A 19,779-nucleotide genomic window follows, 5' to 3' on the forward strand; every position below is an offset into this window, starting at 1 on the left:
AGTTAGGTAGCATGATACTCCAACTTTGTTCTTTTTTGGGGGGATTGTCTTGGTTATACGGGGTCTTCTTTGATTCCATATGAAATTTAAAGTAGTTTTTTTCTAATTCTGTAAAGAAAGTCAATGGTAGTTTGATGGGAATAGCATTAAATCTATAAATTACTTTGGGCAGTATGGCCATTTTCATGATATTCTTCCTATCCAGGAGGATGAAATGTTTTTTCATTTGTTTGTGTCCTCTCTTATTTCCTTGGGCAATGGTTTGTAGTTCTCCTTGAAGAGGTCCTTCACATCTCTTCTTAGCTGTATTCTTAGGTATTTTATTTCTTTGTAGCAATTTTGAATGGGAGTTCATTCATGATTTGGCTCTCTGCTTGTCTATTGTTGGTGTAAAGGAGTGTTTGTGATTTTTGCACATTGACTTTGTATCCTGAGACTGTTGAAATTGCTTATCAGCTTAAGGAGTTTTTGGGCTGAGATGATGGGGTTTTCTAAATATACAATCATGTCATCTGCAAACAGAGACAATTTGACTTCCTCTCTTCCTATTTGAATACCCTTTATTTCTTCCTCTTGCCTGATTGCCCTGGCCAGAATTTCCAATATATGTTAAATAGGAGTGGTGAAAGAGGGCACCCTTGTCTTGTGCTGGTTTTCAAAGGGAATGTTTCCAGCTTTTGTTCACTCAATATTATATTGGCTATGGGTTTGTCATAAATAGCTCTTATTATTTTGAGATATGTTCCATCAATGCATAGTTTGAGAGTGTTTTTTTTCTTTTTTTTTAAAGCAAATGACAAATACCCAGTTTACCATCTTTACTTTTTCAAACCTAATGTTAACATTAATATTTAAACAGTTGTCAAAAATTGCTAAGTTGCCAGCATTCATGCACAACTAGAAAACATCCTTAACTTATCTTAAACCAGAAATGTATTGCCATTAATGCATTAATATCTTTTACTACTAAATACTGAAAAAAATTGAAATTATTTCTGTAGATTTGTCCTGGCAATCATTTGGAGGAGAAGAGATACTCCGGCCTTTTGGGTTTTCAGCAGTTTTTCATTGACTCTTTTTCATCTTCATGTGTTGTCTAGTTTTGATCTTTGAGGCCGTTGATCCTTGGATGGGGTTTTTATGGGGATTTTTTTGTTGTTAATGCTGTTATTTTTGCTTTCTGTTTGCTTGCTTTTCTTTTTTTCTTTTTTTTAATTATACTTTAAGTTCTAGGGTACATGTTCACAACGTGCAGGTTTGTTACATATGTATACATGTGCCATGTTGGTGTGCTGCACCCATTAACTCGTCATTTACATTAGGTATATCTCCTAATGCTATCCTTCCCCCCTCCCCCCACCCCACAACAGGCCCCGGTGTGTGAAACCAAACACCGCATGTTCTCACTCATAGGTGGGAATTGAACAATGTTTGCTTTTCTTTCAATTGTCAGGTCCCTCTTCTGTAGGGCTGCTGGGGTTTGCTGAGGGTTCACTTCAGGCCTTTTTCATCTGGTTCACTCTCCTGCCTGAAGATGTCACTCAAGGAGGCTGGAGAACAGCAAAGATGGGTGTCTGCTTTTCCTCCTGGGGTCTCTGATTTTGAGGGGCACCAAACTGATGCCAGTAGATTTGGTCCTGCAAAGGGTGTCTGACAATTCCTGTTGGAGGGTCTCAGTTGGGTGGCATGGGGAACAGGAACTATTTAACAAAGCACTTTGACTGTCCCTTGGTGGAGGGAGTGTGCTTCACTGTGGGGTAACCCACTAGTGTGGGCTGCCCAGATTCGTCAGAACTAACAGGAGGAAAGGCTAAGTCTGCTGGTCTGCAGAGACTGCAGCCACCCCTCCCCATAGGGACTCAGGCCCAGGGAGATTAGCATTCTGTCCCCTGAACCTTTGACTGGAGTTGTTGAAGTTCCTGCAGGGAGGCCCTGCCCATTGAAGAGGGATGAGTCAGGGTCAGGCCTGAAGGGGCATTCTGGCCACAGTCTGCCACAGCCAGTGTGTTGGGCTGTAGGGAACACCTCTTGGCACCAGGCCGTCCAGCCTCCCTGGCTCCAGCAGGGAAAAAGCAGAAAAAGAAAACTCTTCAATAAGCAATTACAAATTCTTTTGAACAAAAAAATTAGCAAATAAATACATGTTATAAAAAATAATCAAATGGGTACCTGCAATCACCTCAATTTCTATTTGATGTGCACTTTTCCCATCATGGTATTTTCATTAGTTTGTTGTACATTTTTATTTTATTTTATTTTATTTATTTATATATTTATTTGAGATGGAGTCTCACTCTGTCACCCAGGCTGGAGTGCAGTGGCACCATCTCAGCTCACTGCGACCTCCACCTCCTTGGTTCAAGGGATTCTTCTGCCTCAGCCTCCCAAGTAGCTGGAATCACATGCGTGTGCCACCATACCTGGCTAATTTTTCTGTATTTTTAGTAGAGACAGGGTTTTTCCATGTTGGCCAGGCTGGTCTCGAACTCCTGACCTCAGGCGATCTGCCCACCTTGGCCTCCCAAAGTGCTGGGATTACAAGCATGAGCCACTGCTCCTGGCCAGTTGTACATTTTTAATGTTGTTACTTTTTCATTTACTTTCAAATTCAGGAAGCACATTCGTATGTCTTGCCAAAGTTTTATATTCATCAAAATACTTTCAAAGTTTTTTCTCTTACTTTTTGTAAGCAAAGGAATAGGTTTCTATTAACTGTGCAGCTTATGTTTAGGCACTTTTTAAAAAATTTTTGGAACTTTATTTCGTTTTTCCCCTTGTTTGACAACATCAACCCACACACCTAAATTGCATTAAAATATATGCCAAGAAGCTTTCAATTTTAATATAATGTATTTTTAGTTGATATTGTATCTTGTAATATTTAAGAAACACTTTCACACATTTCGCACATTTGTGTGTGTGAAATAAGCAATTATAAATTATACAACTGAAAGACACAAAAACAACAACAGCAAAACTCACTAGACAGGTTCAATAGGGTAATGAAGATGACAGAGGAAAGAATCAGATGATATACAGATGGCAAAATAAACTAAAACTGTACTGAGATATCACTACATACTTATCAGAATGGCAAAATATAAAAATAGTGACAATATTAAAAGTCAACAAGGATGAGTAGAAACTAGATCACTCATGCATTTCTGGTAGGAATGTAAAATGATACAGCCTCTTTGAAAAATCCTGTGGAAGTTTCCTTAAAAACAAATCATACAACTCCCACATAACTGCAGTTGCACTCTTGGATAGTTATTCCAGAGAAATAAAAACTTACAAATACACAAAATGTGGACACAAATTTTCACAGTGGTTTTACTTGTAATAGCCCCAAACTAAAAACAATTCAGAAGTCCTTCAATGAGTTAAACTGTGGTACATAAATACAGTGGAATACTACTCAACAATAAAAGGAACATGCAACAACTTGTATAAATCTCCAGGTATGTTGAAACAAAAAAAGTTTACATTCTATGCAATTCCATTTATATAACATTCTTGAAATGGTAAAATGATAAAAATGGAGAGCAGATTAATGGTTTTCAGGAATCAACAATGGGGGAGAGGTAGGAGGTGGGTGTGGCTTCCCCTATCATAGGGATCCCTGTGATAATGGAGCTCTTCTGTATTTTGATTGTATCATTATCAATATCTTGGTTGTAATATTGTGTTACAGTTTTACAAGACATCGCCATTGGAGTAAACTGGGACAGGAAACATGGGATCTCTTGGTGTTATTCCTTACGGTAACATGTGAACTTACAATTATACCAAATTAAAAACTTAATTTTAAAAAATGAAGCAAAATAAAAATATTTCCAGGTTAGTAAAAGCTGAATGAATGTGTTGCCAGCAGGTCCACACTGTAAGAAATGCTGAAGGATGTTCTTTTTACTGAGGGAAACAGTATCAGATGGGAACCTGCTTCTACAGGAAAGAATGCAGAAAGGTAGACTGGTAAATGTAAGAGAAATATAATTAATTTTTTTCAAGTATCCTGTAAGTTAACTGACCTCGTAAAACAAAATTAATGGCAATATGTTTGAGCACTTATATGTATTAGTAAATTATTCAACAACAATGACAACAACAAAATAGGTGGCAGTAAATGAAATTAAACTTTTTTTTTTTAGTTTTTTTTTTTTAATTTCCATAGGTTATTGGGGAACAGGTGGTGTTTGGTTATGTGCGTAGTTCTTTAGTGGTGATTTAGTGAGATTTTGGTGCACTAATCACCGAGCAGTATAGACTGCATCCTATTTGTAGTCTTTTATCCGTTACCCACTTCCCACCCTTTTCCCCTGAGTCCCCAAAGTCCATTGTGCCATTCCTATGCCTTTGCATCCTCATAGCTTAGCTCCTACTAATGCGTGAGAACATATGATGCTTGGTTTTCCATTCCTGAGCTACTTCACTTAGACTAATTGTCTCCAATCTCATCCAGGTCACTGCAAATGCCGTTAATTCATTCCCTTCTGTGAGTGAGTGGTATTCCATCATATACATATAATACCACAGGTTCTTTATCCACTCGTTGATTGATGGGCACTTGGGTTGGTTCCACATTTTTGCAATTGTGAATTGTGCTGCTATAAACATGCATATGGAAGTATCTTTTTAAATTTAATTTAATTTTATTTATTATATTTTTACTTTTAAGTTCTGGGATAAATGTGTAGAATGTGCAGGTTTGTTACATAGGTATACATATGCCATGGTGGTTTGCTGCACCTATCAATCCATCATCTAGGTTTGCTAGAGACCAGTTGTGATCATTTGGAGAAGAGGCATTCTGGTTTTTGGAATTTTCAGCATTTTTGCATTGTTTTTTTTCTCATCTTCGTGGATTTATCTACCTTTGATCTTTGAGGCTGATGACCTTTGGACGGGGTTTTCATGTGGGGGTCCTTTTTGTTGATGTTGATGTTATTGCTTTCTGTTTGTTAGTTTTTCTTCTAACAGTCAGGCTCCTCTTCTGCAGGCCTGCTGTAGTTGAGGTCCACTCCAGACCCTGTTTGCTTGGATATCACCCATGTAGGCTGCAGAAGAGCAAAGACTGCCGCCTCCTCCTTTTTCTGGAAGCTTTGTCCCAGAGGGGCACTGGCCTGATGCCAGCCAGAGCTCTCTTCTATGAGGTGTCTGTCAACCCCTACTGAGAGCTGTCTCCCAGTCAGGAGGCATGGGGGTCAGGGACCCACTTGAGGAGGCAGTCTGTCCCTTAGCAGAGCTCGAACACTGTGCTGGGAGATCTGCTGCTCTCTTCAGAACCGGCAGGCAGGAATGTTTAAGTCTGCTCAAACTGCACCCACAGCTGCCCCTTCCCCCAGGTTCTCTGACCCAGGGAGATGGGAGTTTTATCTATAAGCCCCTGACTGGGGCTGCTGCATTTTTTTTCAGAGATGCCTTGCCCAGTGAGAAGAATCTAGAGAGGCAGACTGGCCACAGATACTTTGCTGCACTGTGGTGAATTCTGCCAAGTTTGAACTTCCTGGCCTCCTTAGCACTGTCAGGGGAAAAATCGCCTACTCAAGCCTCAGTAATGGCAGATGCCCCTCCCACCCACCAAGCTTGATTGTCTCACGTCCACTTCAGACTGCTGTGCTGGCAGTGAGAATTTCAAGCCAGTTGTTGTTTGCTCGCTGGGCTCCAGGAAAGTGGGACCTGCTGAGCGAGACCACTTGGCTCCCTGGCTTTAGCCCCCTTTCCAGGGGAGTGAATGATTCTGCCTCGCTGAGGTTCCAGGCACAACTGGGGAAAACAAACAAACAAAAAAACTCCTGCAGCTAGCTTGATGTCTGCCCAAACAGCTGCCCAATTTTGTGCTTGAAACCCAGGGCCCTGGTTGTGTAGGTGCATGAGGGAATCTCCTAGTCTGTGGATTGCAAAAACTGTAGGAAAAGTGTAGTATCTGGGCCGGGTAGCACAGTCCCTCATGGCTTCCCTTGGCTGGGGGAGAAAGGTATCCCAGCTCCTTGCACTTCCGAGGTGAGGCAATGCCCCACCCTGCTTCTGTTTGCCCTCCATGGGCTGCATTCCCCTGCCTAACCAGTCCCAATTAGATGAACTGGGCACCTCATTTGGAAATGTAGAAATCACCCACCTTCTGTGTTGCTCTTGATGTGAGCTGCAGACTGGGGCTGTTCCTATTCGGCCATCTTGCCAGATCTCCCCAAAAATGCATTTTTAAGGAATCAGAGATCTATGGAATGACAACCAAATGACTTTAATTCCAGAGTAGGGAGAAAAAATCAACAATCTGCTACTTTTGTCATTTTTCTTTTTCATGGATCAGAGTCTGGCCAAGACAGAGAACCTATGTTTGCAGAAAGTGAAACCAGCAATTTTTGTAGTGGTTATGTGGACTAGGGTGACAATACTGAATATTTGAAGGTTTTTCCTATAGTCTGAATGTTTGTCTCCTCCAAAACTCAGGTTAAAATTTAATTGCAAATATAATGGTATTGGGAGGTGGGGCCTTTAAGGCCCATAAGAGTTCCGCCTTTATATGTGAGTGAGTTTAGTGCCTTTAAAAAAATGACTTTGAGGAGTGGGTTCTCTCTCTCCCGGTCTCACCTCCTTCCATTTGATAGTACAGCAAGAAGAACCTCACTAGATGCTGGCCCCTTCTCAGCCTCTAGAATTGTAAGCCAATACATTTATGTTCATTATAAATTATCTGGTCTTTGTATTCTATTAGAGCAGCACAAAACAGACAGTGTTCAAATCTTCACTATTCCTACAACCATTTGCTAATTCTGTGATAAAATTGAGGAATATAAAGCAAGGGGAAAAAAAAAATTCTAAAAAATAAAAAAATAGCAAACTTCCCAAAGCTCCCAAAGTTCTCTGTATTTAAGGGAACAAAGATTAGCCAGAGGGGCTATAAACAAACAAACAAAAAGTAGTCAATAAAATCATCTATCAAAGGATAGATACATATACACACACACACACACATATATATATATATATAAATTATAGGTATATAACTCAATTTACTCACATATTAGAAATACATTGGTTTGGTCCAGAAAGGTGGGACAATTCAAAGCCAGGGATTAGGAAGGTGGGGGGGGGTGGGGGGGAGTAGTTTCAGGCTATAGGTAAATTTAAACATTTTCTGGTTGACAAGTAGTTGAGTCTGTCTAAAGACCTGGGGTTGATAGAAAATAAATATTCAGGTTAAGATAAAAGGATGTGGAGACCAAGGTTCTTTTGAAGTCTTATAGTGGCTGCTCTTAGAGACAATAGAATGATATCCTATTCAGATATTTAAAAGGTGCTAGACTCTTAGTTAATCTCTTTAGGATTGGGAGGGCCTGGAGAAAAAGATCCAGATATTTTAATAGAGATTCTTTACATATGCAAATTTCTCCCCACAAAGGACAGCTTTGCAGGGCCATTTCAAAATATGGCAAGTAAACATGTTTTGCGGTAAAACATTTGACTTTCTTCTTTGTCACATAATGTTATGCCAGAGTCAGATTGGAAAGTAAGTCATGATATACAGGGTTAAATGAAACCCGTGTGATGTTAGTTTATGGTTTGTAGGGCATGACTCCCCAGACTCCTTAGGTATGAATTTGGGCAAGATAAAAAATATCAGAGCCTAATTCTCATGCCATTGAACTTTGAGAGTTCATTTGTAACTAAATTTATTTAGGTGATTTAGTCAACTGCCAAATGCACAAACTCCAGTGAAACTCAAGCACTGAATATGTAAAAGCAAAATAAATGCAAGCACAGGAGAAAAATAAAGTATATGCTTACCAAGAAAAACAATGGCCTTCTCCAAATGAAGAAAAAAATTTCCTCATTCAAACCTCTAGGTTCAAACTTCATAGACAAGGTCAACAGAGGAAAAGAGTCCTCTTCAACAAGAGATTCAAACAAGGAGGAAAAGATCTTTCCTCACCAAATTCCAAATAAAACAGAAAACAAATCAAAATTGGGAGTTCTAAGAGAGACTCTCCAAGCCGGAGAAGAAGTGACCCGTGGAAGTCAGGGTCGGGGGCCCTAAAGAGCCCCAGTGTGGGTACCTCATGCTGTAGTTCCAAGGTCTGGTGAGTCTCCTTAAGGTGAATCACCTTTGGCCTTCCTTCTGACACCCAGTATTGATATGGCTATGATGACTGGTAGAACACTAGCGTCCTTAATCTTGCACCGAATTAGATAAAACGACTTGGACATATGTGGAGTGGTTTTAAGGAGAGGAGAGTTTAATAAGCAAGAAAGAAGGAAGGAAGAAGAAAACAGCTCCCTTGTAGAGACAGAGGGAGGAGGGTTTTAAACAAAGAGAAAACCCCATGTGCTGCAGAAAAGTGGCCACTTATATGAGGAGGCTGTTGGAGGTGGTGTTTGATTTGCATAGGGCTAAGGGGATTGGTTTGATCAGGCATGTCACTCATGTAGCCCATGAAAAACTTGGCCCTCTTACCCTAGCCTTTTAATATGCAAATGCAGGGCATCATGATATTCTATACTCATGGGGATATGTGGGGGCGGCCATGTTACCAGGCACATGTCGGGGCAAGAGCAGGAAGAAGAGGGCAGGAATTGCCACGATTGGGTAGACCCAGTTTCTAATGGCTGGCATTTGCACATCAAAGCTTGCCAGGCAGCTCTAAGAGCCAGCGCTTTCCTGCAAGACAAGAAACGTTTCTGGAGCTGCTTTAAAAGAAACAAAAATTTCCCAAGGACCCCTTTTTTTCCCTATCTGCCTAAAAGAATTTCTTAGTAACTCCTATAATAGTATGTCAAAGTAAAAATAAAAATGCAGACACAAATCTCTAAATGTAGTGTTTTATTTGGGAAGAAAGAATCGCAGTTCAGGGCGTACACGTGGTCTTCAGTATCTCCAAAGAGCAAAGAGAAGGTTAGAGGTTTTACATATTGCTTTTTGAGAAAGTTCATTGATATTTGTAAGGATTTGGTGAGCTGGCAAGCTCCGATTTTTGCGTGACAACAGTGTGAGCAAACATTAGTTCTAGAGTTGCAGTAAGCTACTTCAGAAGCTACAGATAAAACTGGTTTCTGGTTACAACAGGCAGTTTCAGCAGCCAGGCTTGCAGATGATTACATTCTTGGAGCAATGCTTTGTACCCAGAGTGTTTTTCCACTGGATTCTCCACTCTGTTTTATTTAGGTATGAAAAGAATTACTCAATTCTTATAATCAACTTTCACACCTAAATTACCTCCCAAAGGCCCCTCCTAATACTATACCATTGGGAGTTAGGATTTCAAATATGAATTTCAGGGAAACAGAAACATTCTGTCCATAACATTCTGCCCATGGCAAAGTTTATGTTCTTTTTGCCTGCATTTATTCTGTAAAAAGTAAAGTAGAGGTTGCTCTTCAAAGACTTTCTTCCCTATCTAATTAGGAATAAATAGTAACTTCTCTTAGAAGCAAAATTTATTCAAAGACCCATGCTCCTAAATATTTGCCCTGGCATGCTTATACTGGTCCAAGCAAGCATTAGGTCATAGCCTGTTCCTCTTCCTTATTTAAAAGTGTTTTTACCTTTCTCAGCATTCCACAAGTTACTTCCTCCTTCCTTTGTTCTCCTGTACCTTTGCCTCTTTTAAAAAGTTCTAAATTGCTAGCCAGTCGGGACAAATACAGAATGTGAGGTCCTGTTCCAGTCAATGGAAACTGGATACAGCAGTAGGGTGGATGTGGCAGGTTATAAATGACGCTGTCTCCTTTGTTTGGTGTACACTTGTGGCAAAACTGCTGGTGAGTACACCTTTCTGCAGGAAGTAAAAAAAAAATGGCCTTACTAAATAAATTAAATTTATGTTCAAGTGCTATTTTTTTATGGCACTGGGGAACAAGCATTTCAAACAATTTGGTGGCAGTCTGTATGGGGATACACTCTCCTCCAGGGGCGGTCTCCAGTCCTCTCTCATGAGGGAGTGCACTCCGCTACCTCATTGAAGGGGCCCTCAGGGATGACAAATTGAGACAAATAAACCCAGACTCTCAGCAACACAGAGAGAGAGAGAAAAAAAAAAAAGAAACTGGCCAGCAACCTAGCTTAAAGGATCCTCACATACTGTGGTGACAACTTTGTGCACAGGCCAAGAAAGAAGAAGCTGTGGGAGCCGATAAAGTATTTCCTTGGTGATCGGGACAAAAAAAAAAAAAAAAAAAAAAAAAAAGCCACAGGATGGTAAAGCATTCCTTAGTTAGGACATACCGAGGAGAGAGAAACCGCAGGGTCAGTAGATTATTCCTTAGTCGGGATGTCTTGGAGGTTAAAAATAGGTGAGAAATCCCCACAGAAGGGGTGTTGAACCTCAGAAAGAGGTGAGAAATCCCCATGAGGGGGGTTGAACCTCAGAAAGAGGTGAGGAATCCCCATGGGGGGGGGGCGTTGAACCTCACACAAACTCCCAGTAGTAAGAAAAATATTCAGAACCCCCCTTTCCTTTCTTCTTGGGGGAAGAAAGAATAGCCCCACTGCCACCAGTCCCTTCCCTAGGGGAAGGGGAAGGAGGGGGAAAACAGCAGCATAGGTGGCTGGCATGGAAAAGGAATTAAAATAAATTAAAGAATGTGTAAGCAAAAACTCAGTTGTATATAAGAAAACCCAATTCCCCCTGAGGAAGAGAAAGAGGTGGAGTCCTCTAAAAATTAACTGCCTGTTTTTCTGTGGCTAGTGAGCCTTATCTCTCCCTTTCCCAGGCATTATGAAGACCCTATTTCTCTGTGCATCTGCAAGGTCACTAGACAGATAAACTCAAGTCATAAAACATGTTTTTCCTTGAAAAGAAATGATGTATGTCTCAATTGAATAACTGTCTTTGTTTCTCGCTTCTGTAATATGCTTCCCCCTGCACAAATCTTCCCCCACCCACGAAATGCTTAAAAGGTAACTTGACTCTTTGTTTGGGGCTCAGTCCTTTGGATGTTAATCCAACTGGGCCAATGCACCTAAATAATAAATATCCTCCTCAACCCCTTGGTCTCTCTGATTCCTTATGTATCCCGATACATTTCTGGGGGCTCATCAGGATTGGAGATGACAGATTTACTGTCCCCTTTGCCTGCGATACTAGGTCCCCGGGGCCAGGAGAGACCCGGCATCCAAGGTGTGCCACAGCTGAGCTTCACCCGGATATAGACCAGCTCTCCCCACATCCCAGCACCCTGCCTGGCAGCGCAATGGAACCAAGGATGGGGCTGCAGGACGATACCAGCACTTCAGGAACTGTGGTAAGGAGTATAGGCCCAAGGCAGGAAAGCCCGTCCCATAGGGACAAAGGGGAGCTTGATCACCTCCCGGGGACTGACCACTAATCCAACCCAGAGTGGCTGGGGGCAGCAGGAGTGGCCTGCCAATTTGGATGAAGCTTATGTCCCCACTAACAAAGTGAAAGTGGTTCACTGGATCTGGAGACAGGAACTGGGATTGGTGTGTGTATGTGTGTGAATATGGGAGCCTAACTAGGCTCACCCAGGTCATGAGAGAGGCTCATTTCATCCGATGAGGACTCCTGCAGTAGGAGTGGTGTGTATGTGTGTGAAAATGGGAGCCTAACTAGGCTCACCCGGGACATGAGAGAGGCTCATTTCGTCCAGTGAGGAGTCCTGGGGCAAGGAAGGTGTGTGAAAGTGTGTGAAAGCGATGGTCTCGGGAGAGGCCAATGCAGGGAGTGACGTGGGGAGGCACAGATCCCTTAGCACGGGCTGTGTGCTCTGAGGCGAGTGTGGGGGAAATCAGACCTAGGACATTGCATACAGCTGATAGGACGAGCTTTGCAGCTGTAGCAGGCTGTGACAGGGGAAGACACCTTCCTGGCTAAGCAGCGTCGGAAACTCCTGTAATAGGACCTGGTCTGCTGGACCTGAGAGTGAAAGTGAGAGTGAGAGTGTGCCGCAAGGGAGGAAATGGGAGGGAAAGCGTCAAAACCAACTCCTTTGGAGTGCATGATAAAAATTTTAAAGAAATGATTTAGAGGTGATTGTGGGATGAAACTGGATGTTCAAAAGTTAAAGACATACTGTGAATTAGAATAGCCCTCTTTTAGTGTCAGATGGCTGGCCGAAGGCACTGTAGAGAAATTGGCCGTGTGTTTTAAGGTGGTGACTAGGGTCGGAGGACAGCCAGGGCATTCAGACCTAGTCTTTATATTGACTCATGGCTAAATGTACGCAGCCCTGCCTAGCAGTTTATTGTAGAATGCTCGCAGCTCACGCCGAGATAAACCAACTGTGCTGGCAGCTACGGAGTTAAAGGGAAAGTCACAGAGGCTTCTAGCACCACCGAGCGGAAAGTGAAAGTCAGCTGCCCTGGAAGCTATGCAGACCAAAAAAAAAAAAAAAGTCTCAGGAAAGAGAAAACCAGTTTTGCAAGAATCACAGGATGGAATAGAGATCCCTCCTACCTATATTCCAATCTGTCCCCCCTTACCAAGGCTAATTGCCCCTAAGGAGGTAAGTTCAAACAGATACATGCTCCCACTCTCACCTGAGAGGGAGAAATCAGAGCTCCAGGAAGTTAAAACGAAAGGCTCAAAAAGGTAGGCAGGCCGTCTCAGGTCAAGCCATGCCCAAGTTATGCTTCTGCCTCTTAAGAGGACAAGCAGACCCCCACTAGGACCCAGACGATGCAGTCCAGCTTCAGCACCTACAAAAGTGCCGAGAAGCACTTTTACAAAGGCTAAAGGATGGTAAAAGGAAAAGGCAACCAATATAAAAAAATCTCAGAGGTGCTCCATGGTGCAGATAAAAGCACCAACCAGTTTTATAGGCATTTTGCTTGTACACTCTGTTTAACCCTGAGGCTGCTGAAAATCAGTGAATGGTAAATACGGCATTTGTAAGGCAGGCCCAAGGAGATATCAGGCATAAATTGCAGAAGTTAGAAGCTCCATAGGTGTGAATGCTACTCAGCTTATTAAAGTGGCTACCAAGGTGTACATTAACTGAGACCAGGAGGCAAAGAAGAAAGCTGATTGGAGGCTTAATAAACGCTTATTTACAAGCAGCAGCCCTTATGGGAAGAGAGGCTGGCTTTGCAAGGAGGCATAGATGAGGGTGTGAATGCAGTTGTGGAAAAGGCTAGTCTGGACAGCAATTTGAAAGCCAGCCAAGGCTAGAGAGAGATTAATGTACATGGTGCAAAAGAAAAGGACACTAGAAGGATAAATGTCAAAAGAATAAGGAGAATGGTCAAGGCCATGGTATGAAAAAACCACTGGCCAAGGGCTACTGCACCCAGGAGAAACCCAAGACTGCTGTGAAAGGCAGGATATAAAGGGTCAGAAAAAAGCTCAAATCTGCTCAAAAAGTGTCCAGTACTTAAGGTTTTACATAAGCCAAGAGGAAAGATGGCTTAGTAGTGAACAAAAGCAGGCTGTTTGTGCACTTCCTACTCCAACCACCTGGCGTCAAATAAGAGAGTTCCTAAGGGCAGCAAAGTTCTTCCGCATTTAGATCCCAAATTTCTTGCTTGTGGCTAAGCCATTAAACAAAGCCACAAAGAGGAGGAAAGAAGGACTCCTCCTCTAGGAGGCCAACCAGAAGAAGGCTTTTCAAAAAATCAAAGAAGCCTTGACTCAGATCCCAGCTTTAGGACTGCCAGATCTAACTAACTAAGCTTATCTTCTTGAATGTCCACAAGTGAAAGGGAGGCCATAAAGATTCTAACTCAAGCCATAAGGTCATGGCATTGCCCAGTGACATACTTATCCAGGCAGTTAGATTCTGTGGCACTTGGATGGCCTCCTTGTTTTAAAGCACTAGCTGCTACTGCCCTACTGGCATAAGAAGCTAATAAACTGACTTTAGAGATGGTGAATACCCTAAACCCGGCTACCTTGCTCCTCATCGAGTCAGTGCCAGGAGACCCCCTTCGTTGCTGTGTAAATGTGATAGATGAAGTGTTCTTAAGCCAGAGAGATTTGACAGATACATCCCTCAGGGACCTGGACATTGAATATTTTACTAATGGAAGCAGTTTCATACTAAAGGGAGTCCCCCAAGCTGGGTATGCAGTGGTGACTTTGGATTCAGTAGTAGAGGTGCAGTCTTTGCCTACAAAAACTTCTGCTTAGAAAGCAGAACTAATAGCTCTGACAAGAGCTCTCTGGCTAGCCAAAGACCAAAAGACAAATATTTACACATATTGCAGATATGTTTCTGCCACTTTGCATGTTCATGAGACTATTTACAAAGAAAAAATAATTTTAACTGCTGAAAGTAAAGAAATAAAGTATAAGGAAGAAATTCTACAGCTCTTAAATGCTGTATAGGCCCCAAAAGGTGGCAGTGATGCACTGCAAGGGGCACCAAAAAGGAAGAATACTAAAGGCTAAAAAAATAAAATAAAATAAGAAAACAGACAAAGAGGCAAAGCAGGCTGCAATGACAACTCCACCTTTTAAAGAGGAAGCCTTAGCTATGCCTCTCCTCCCAGAGATTCCTCTCCTGGATATCCCAAGCTACACTCCAAATGAGAGGGCTTATTTTGCCCAGAAAAATAAAAACTACATTAAAAGGAGATGGTAAATATTATCCAATGGGAGGCTAGCCATACCTGAAATGGTGGCCCCCAGATTTTTAAAAGAGTTCCGCCAAGGAACACACATGGAAAAAAATACAACAACAGAAATGAGGAATGCTATATATCAAAATAGATTGGCTTTAGATTACCTCTTAGCCTCAGAAGGAGGAGCATGTGGAAAATTTAATTTAACCAACTGTTGCCTAGAAATAGATGATAATGGTTGAGCTGTCATGGAAATCACAGCTAGAATGCGCACATTGGCCCATATTCCAGTTCAGACTTGGTCTGGGTGGTCCCCGGATTCCTTGTTGGGAGGATGGTTCTCAGCCTTTAGAGGATTCAAAAGCCTCATTGGTGGGTTCTTGGTTATTCTTGGCATCTGCCTCATCCTCCCTTGCCTTTTACCCCTGTTTATTAGAAGTATTCAGTCAACTATGGAGGCAATAGTGGCCTGATACACTACCATGCAGATGATGGCATTAACTAGATATCAGTCGCTGCTGGTAGAAGCAGCAGCTCAGCTCCACGAAGACGTGGCAAATAGTGGTGCTTTCTGTTAACACATTTGTTATAAAAAGCACCAAAGGGGGGAATGGAACAGGAATTAAAAGAAATTAAAGAATGTGTAAGCAAAAACTCAGTTGTATGTAAGAAAACCCAATTCCCCCTGAGGAAGAGAAAGAACTGGAGTCCTTTAAAAATTAACTGCCTGTTTTTCTGTGGCTAGTGAGCCTTCTCTCTCCCTTTCCCAGGCATTGTGAAGACCCTGTTTCTCTAGCTGTGCAGCTGCAAGGTCACTAGACAGATAAACTCAAGTCATAAAACATGCTTTTCCTTGAAAAGTAGGAAACAATGTAATGTATGTCTCAATTGAATAACTGTCTTTGTTTCTTGCTTCTGTAATATGCTTCCCCCTGCACAAATCTTCCCCCACAGACAAAATACTTAAAAGATAACTTGACTCTTTGTTCAGGGCTCAGTCATTTGGATGTTAATCCAACTGGGCCAGTGCACCTAAATAATAAAAATCCTCCTCAACCCCTTGGTGTTCCTGATTCCTTATCAATCCTGCTATAGGTGGAGAAAAAAGAAAGACCAGCAGAAAAGAAAAAAACTAGGAGAGGAAGTCAGAGGGAAAGAAAGCAAAAACAGCAAGCACAGAGCCAAACAGCCAGGCAGGCACGCCAAGGGGTAAGTCCCTCTCCCCAAAGAGCTTGGGGACTGGTGCCGAGAGCAGAGGAGGTGAAAGGGCATAATTCTTGCAATTTGCGGCAGGCATCTGCCAATCCTCTGGGCCGGTGACTGCCTGGGGCCCAGACTACAGCCGGGCAAATCCCACAAATCCCACCCACCCAGCCAGAGAAACTAAGTGTAAAAAGAAAGGAAAAAATATAAAAAGGGAAATCAGGAAAAATAAAAAATAAAAAACACAGGAGAAACAGACAGCCGCGTGTGCGTGGGGGCGGGGCCCGTGCCATGGCCCAGCAGGGCTCGCAGCAGGAGCAGAACTTGGGAAAAGAAAGGGAAACAGGATGACAGAGAGAGAGAGAGAGGAAAATAGAGCACAAATGAGAGAGAGAGAAATAGAGGGAAAGAGTAAGTAAGAGAGAAACTGGAAGAGACAGAAATCAAAGGAAGATACAGAGAGTGAAACTAGAAAAATAGTGAAAAAGGAAGGCAGAAAGTTAAGACATGCTGAAGATTGTCTGTGAAAGTCATAAGAAAAGCTATAAAAGGGAATTTATGCAAAAAATATTGTATAACTGAAAAACAGGCCTCCTGAATGTAAAATTATTAAAAAAAAAACAGTTTATGTACAAGGTATGTAAAAAAAATACTTTTAATAACAGGATTATAAGGAGGCATAAGAATACGGATTTTTACCTACATTAAAGGCTAAACATTTTTTTCTGTTTTAAAGATTTAAGCAAGTTTTAAAATGTTAATTGTAAAGGAAATTCTGTGTGTTAACATATTGGCTAAAGTTAAAGGGGTATCATCCAGTTTTTCTGTGAACTGGATATTACAATAAAATCACTATAGATTTTTCTTAAAGCACTAACCTGCTCTTTAACAAAAATTATAAAAAGTTAAAGAATCTATAAAAGTCTTACCTTATAGTTAGACATTAAAATTGGATAAATAATGTCTACAAGATTTTATTAAAATTAAGTTGAACATCAATAGCACATTAATATAATGGTAAAATTTAACTTATCTGGTATAAAATCATACAAAAACATTGTCAAATATAAAATGGTGTTTGGCTTTCTTAAGGCCTAAAGGCAACCCGGTAAGTCACAAGGACCCTCATCCCCAAGGCCACAGAGTGCAGGGTGGTGAAGGCCATAAGAAGGCCAAACATTAAGAGGTGGCAGGGCCACAGTGTCTCCTGGGCAGCGCTGAGCAGGAATAGAGCAAGGGGCATAACCATGAGGCCTCAAGCCCCAGGATATGCAGCAGAAATTATATATTTAATATATCTTCCACTTTCCCTTCCCTTGGAGCTAAAAGTCTTTTAGCACAGGTAGCACCCCTAGAATTTCCAGTACACCAGCACCAGCCTGAAAAACACATCCTTATCGAAAGATAGAAAGAAAAAAAAAACTCAAGCCAGCCTGGGAAGAACCCTATTTTATGCTATTAACCACTGAGACTGCCGTCCGCACAGCCAAGAAAAAAATGGTCCCACCATACTCGAGTCAAGAAAACATCTTCCTCTCAGAATCATGGGTTACTGTACTAGGATTAAGCCCTACTAAGTTAAAGTTAAAGAAAGCTTAATTTTCATATACCTTCTATATCGCTTCCTTTCCTTTCCTTATTTTGTTACTAGCTCCGTTGTTATTAATGTAACTAAGTCTGACTCACCTCAGACCATTGCCTTTAACTCTTGCTCTGTCATACCTTGTGGAAATGTAAAATATCAACAACAGCTAGCCTTTTCACACAAATATTTATGTCCCAGCCCTCTAATTGACACAGGTACCCCTAGCAGTCATTGCTGTAATGACCTGCAGCCAAGATGCTGATTTTCTGCTCCTACAGGCTGGCAACCTTGTAGTAAATGGGACCACATCCCTTAAACTACCCAGGAGCAAAGTTGGACTTCCACAAAAAAGGTTTGTGCAAATCTAAAACCCCTCATCTATTTCACTAAAAGGACTACCCCTTCTCACTGTCAGCCTTATCAATGTAACCCTGTCCTTCTGTTTATCACCACCTCCACCTTAACTAACTCTAGACCTGCCCTTAGTCGCTTCTGTGGTATGGGGATTGACATAAATGGAAAAGACCCCCTAGGTATTTTTAAAATATGGATGTTTCCCCCATCTCCCCCTTCTTCAGTAGCCTCAGTTCTAGATCCCACACCAGTTGCTCCTACATCTAATAAAACTAGGGTGTCTATTGTAAAAATAAGAGATCTAAGACAGACCTTAGCCATCAAGACAAAATATCAAGATGCAAATTCCTGGATTATTTAATCCATTCACACTTTAAATAAAAGCGATTATTACGCTTGTACACACGGTAGGCCAGAGGCCCAGATTATCTCCTTTCCACTTGGATGATCTCCTTGTCGTCCAGATATGGAGTGTATGGTGGCTTTTTTTCAAAATCCCATTGCTTGGGATAATCCATCATACTGAGCTCTCTCTGCTGTTTCCTGAAATTCAGCACCCTGCGGGTCAGCCTCCGAGGGCAATCCAGCTTCCACCTCTAAATGCCAAGTTCACTTTGTGCCTCTCATGGCAGGAGGAAAATTTGGCGTTCCTTGAAAGCATAAAAGGATACAAGAAGCCCAAGCCTTTCCAAGAGCTTGCCCATCAGTCCATGCTTAGCCATCCCCAAGCAAATGTATAGTGGTACTGTGGAAGACCTTTACTGGACACTCGGCCAAATAACTGGAGCAGTACTTGTGCTCTAATCCAATTGGCTATCCGCTTCACGCTGGCATTTCGTCAATCTAAAAAGGTAAAAACAAAACACCGCAGGCCAAAGGAAACTCCTTGAGTCCTTTAATCCTCAGGTTTACATAAATGTTATTAAGGTCCGTGAGAAGTGCCAAATAAGTTTAAAGCACAAAAATCAAATAGCTGCAAAATTTAAATCCATGTTGGTCTGGTAGGTAACCATAAATTAAAAAAAAATTTAACTTCAATTCTCACCTCGTTTGCCCTTACTACTATTGGTGTACTTATTCTTGTAGACTATTATATTATGCCCTGCCTTCAAAGTTTTATACAAAAACTTGTCTCTGCTGCTCTTACAGAGTTAACTCCTAACTATCCTCCACCCTATTAAAAAAAAAATTACCTCTCTTAGAAGGACAAAGAATTAAGTCAAAACATATTAAACAAGACTGAGGAGGAATTATGAAATAAAAAAAGGGGGAATATTGTAAAAAGTAAAGTAGAGGTTCCTCTTCAAAGACTTTCCTCCCCATCTAATTAGAAATAAACAGTAACTTCTCTTAGAAGCAAAATTTATTCAAAGACCTGTGCTCCTAAATATTTGCCCTGGCATGCTTATACTAGTCCAAGCAAGCGTTAGGTCATAGCCTGTTCCTCTTCCTTATTTAAAAGTGTTTTTACCTTTCTCAGCATTCCACAAGTTACTTCCTCCTTCCTTTGTTCTCCTCTACCTTTGCCTCTTTTAAAAAGTTCTAAGTTGCTAGCCAATCGGGACAAATACAGAATGTGAGGTCCCGTTCCAGCCAGTGGAAACCAGACGCAGCAGTAGTGTGGACGTGTCAGGTTATAAATGACCCTGTCTCCTTTGTTCGGTGTACTCTCATGGCAGAACTGCTAGTGAGTGTACCCTTTCTGCAGGAAGTAAAAAATGGCCTTACTAAATAAATTTATGTTCAAGTCCTATTTCTTTATGACACCGGGGAACAAGCATTTCAAACAATTCCATTCTAATAACCCCAAGTCTTAGCTTTTTACGGAATCAATTGTAAAGTCTAAAGTCCAAAGTCTTATCTAAATATCATCAAACAAGATATGCATGAGACTCAAGATTCTATTTATTCAGAGGCAAAATTCCTTCTTAACTGTGAACCTGTGAAACCAAACAAGTTATGTGCTTCCAAAATACAATAGTGGGACAAACATAGGATGGATATTACTATTCCAAAAGGAAGAAAGAGAGGAAGAGAAACAGTCATGGGACTCAAGCAAGTACAAATCATAGCAAAGGAAATGTCCTAAGATCTTAAGGCTGGAGAATAATGCCTTTAA

The 19,779-nt window shown here is 41.4% G+C and overlaps 1 long non-coding RNA gene across 1 annotated transcript; it reads right to left on the reverse strand.

Moving 5' to 3' along the window:
* Positions 1-4,118: 4,118 nt before the first annotated feature.
* LOC134756509 (uncharacterized) lies at positions 4,119-8,324 on the reverse strand. Its single transcript, XR_010129238.1, has 3 exons — positions 7,789-8,324; positions 6,592-6,652; positions 4,119-5,766 (listed from the first exon to the last, which is right to left on the reverse strand). It is a non-coding gene; the product is annotated as an uncharacterized lncRNA (long non-coding RNA).
* Between the last annotated feature and the right edge of the window lie 11,455 nt (positions 8,325-19,779).

Source organism: Gorilla gorilla, chromosome 10, assembly GCF_029281585.2.
Source record: "Gorilla gorilla gorilla isolate KB3781 chromosome 10, NHGRI_mGorGor1-v2.1_pri, whole genome shotgun sequence".
Taxonomy (NCBI): domain Eukaryota; kingdom Metazoa; phylum Chordata; class Mammalia; order Primates; family Hominidae; genus Gorilla; species Gorilla gorilla.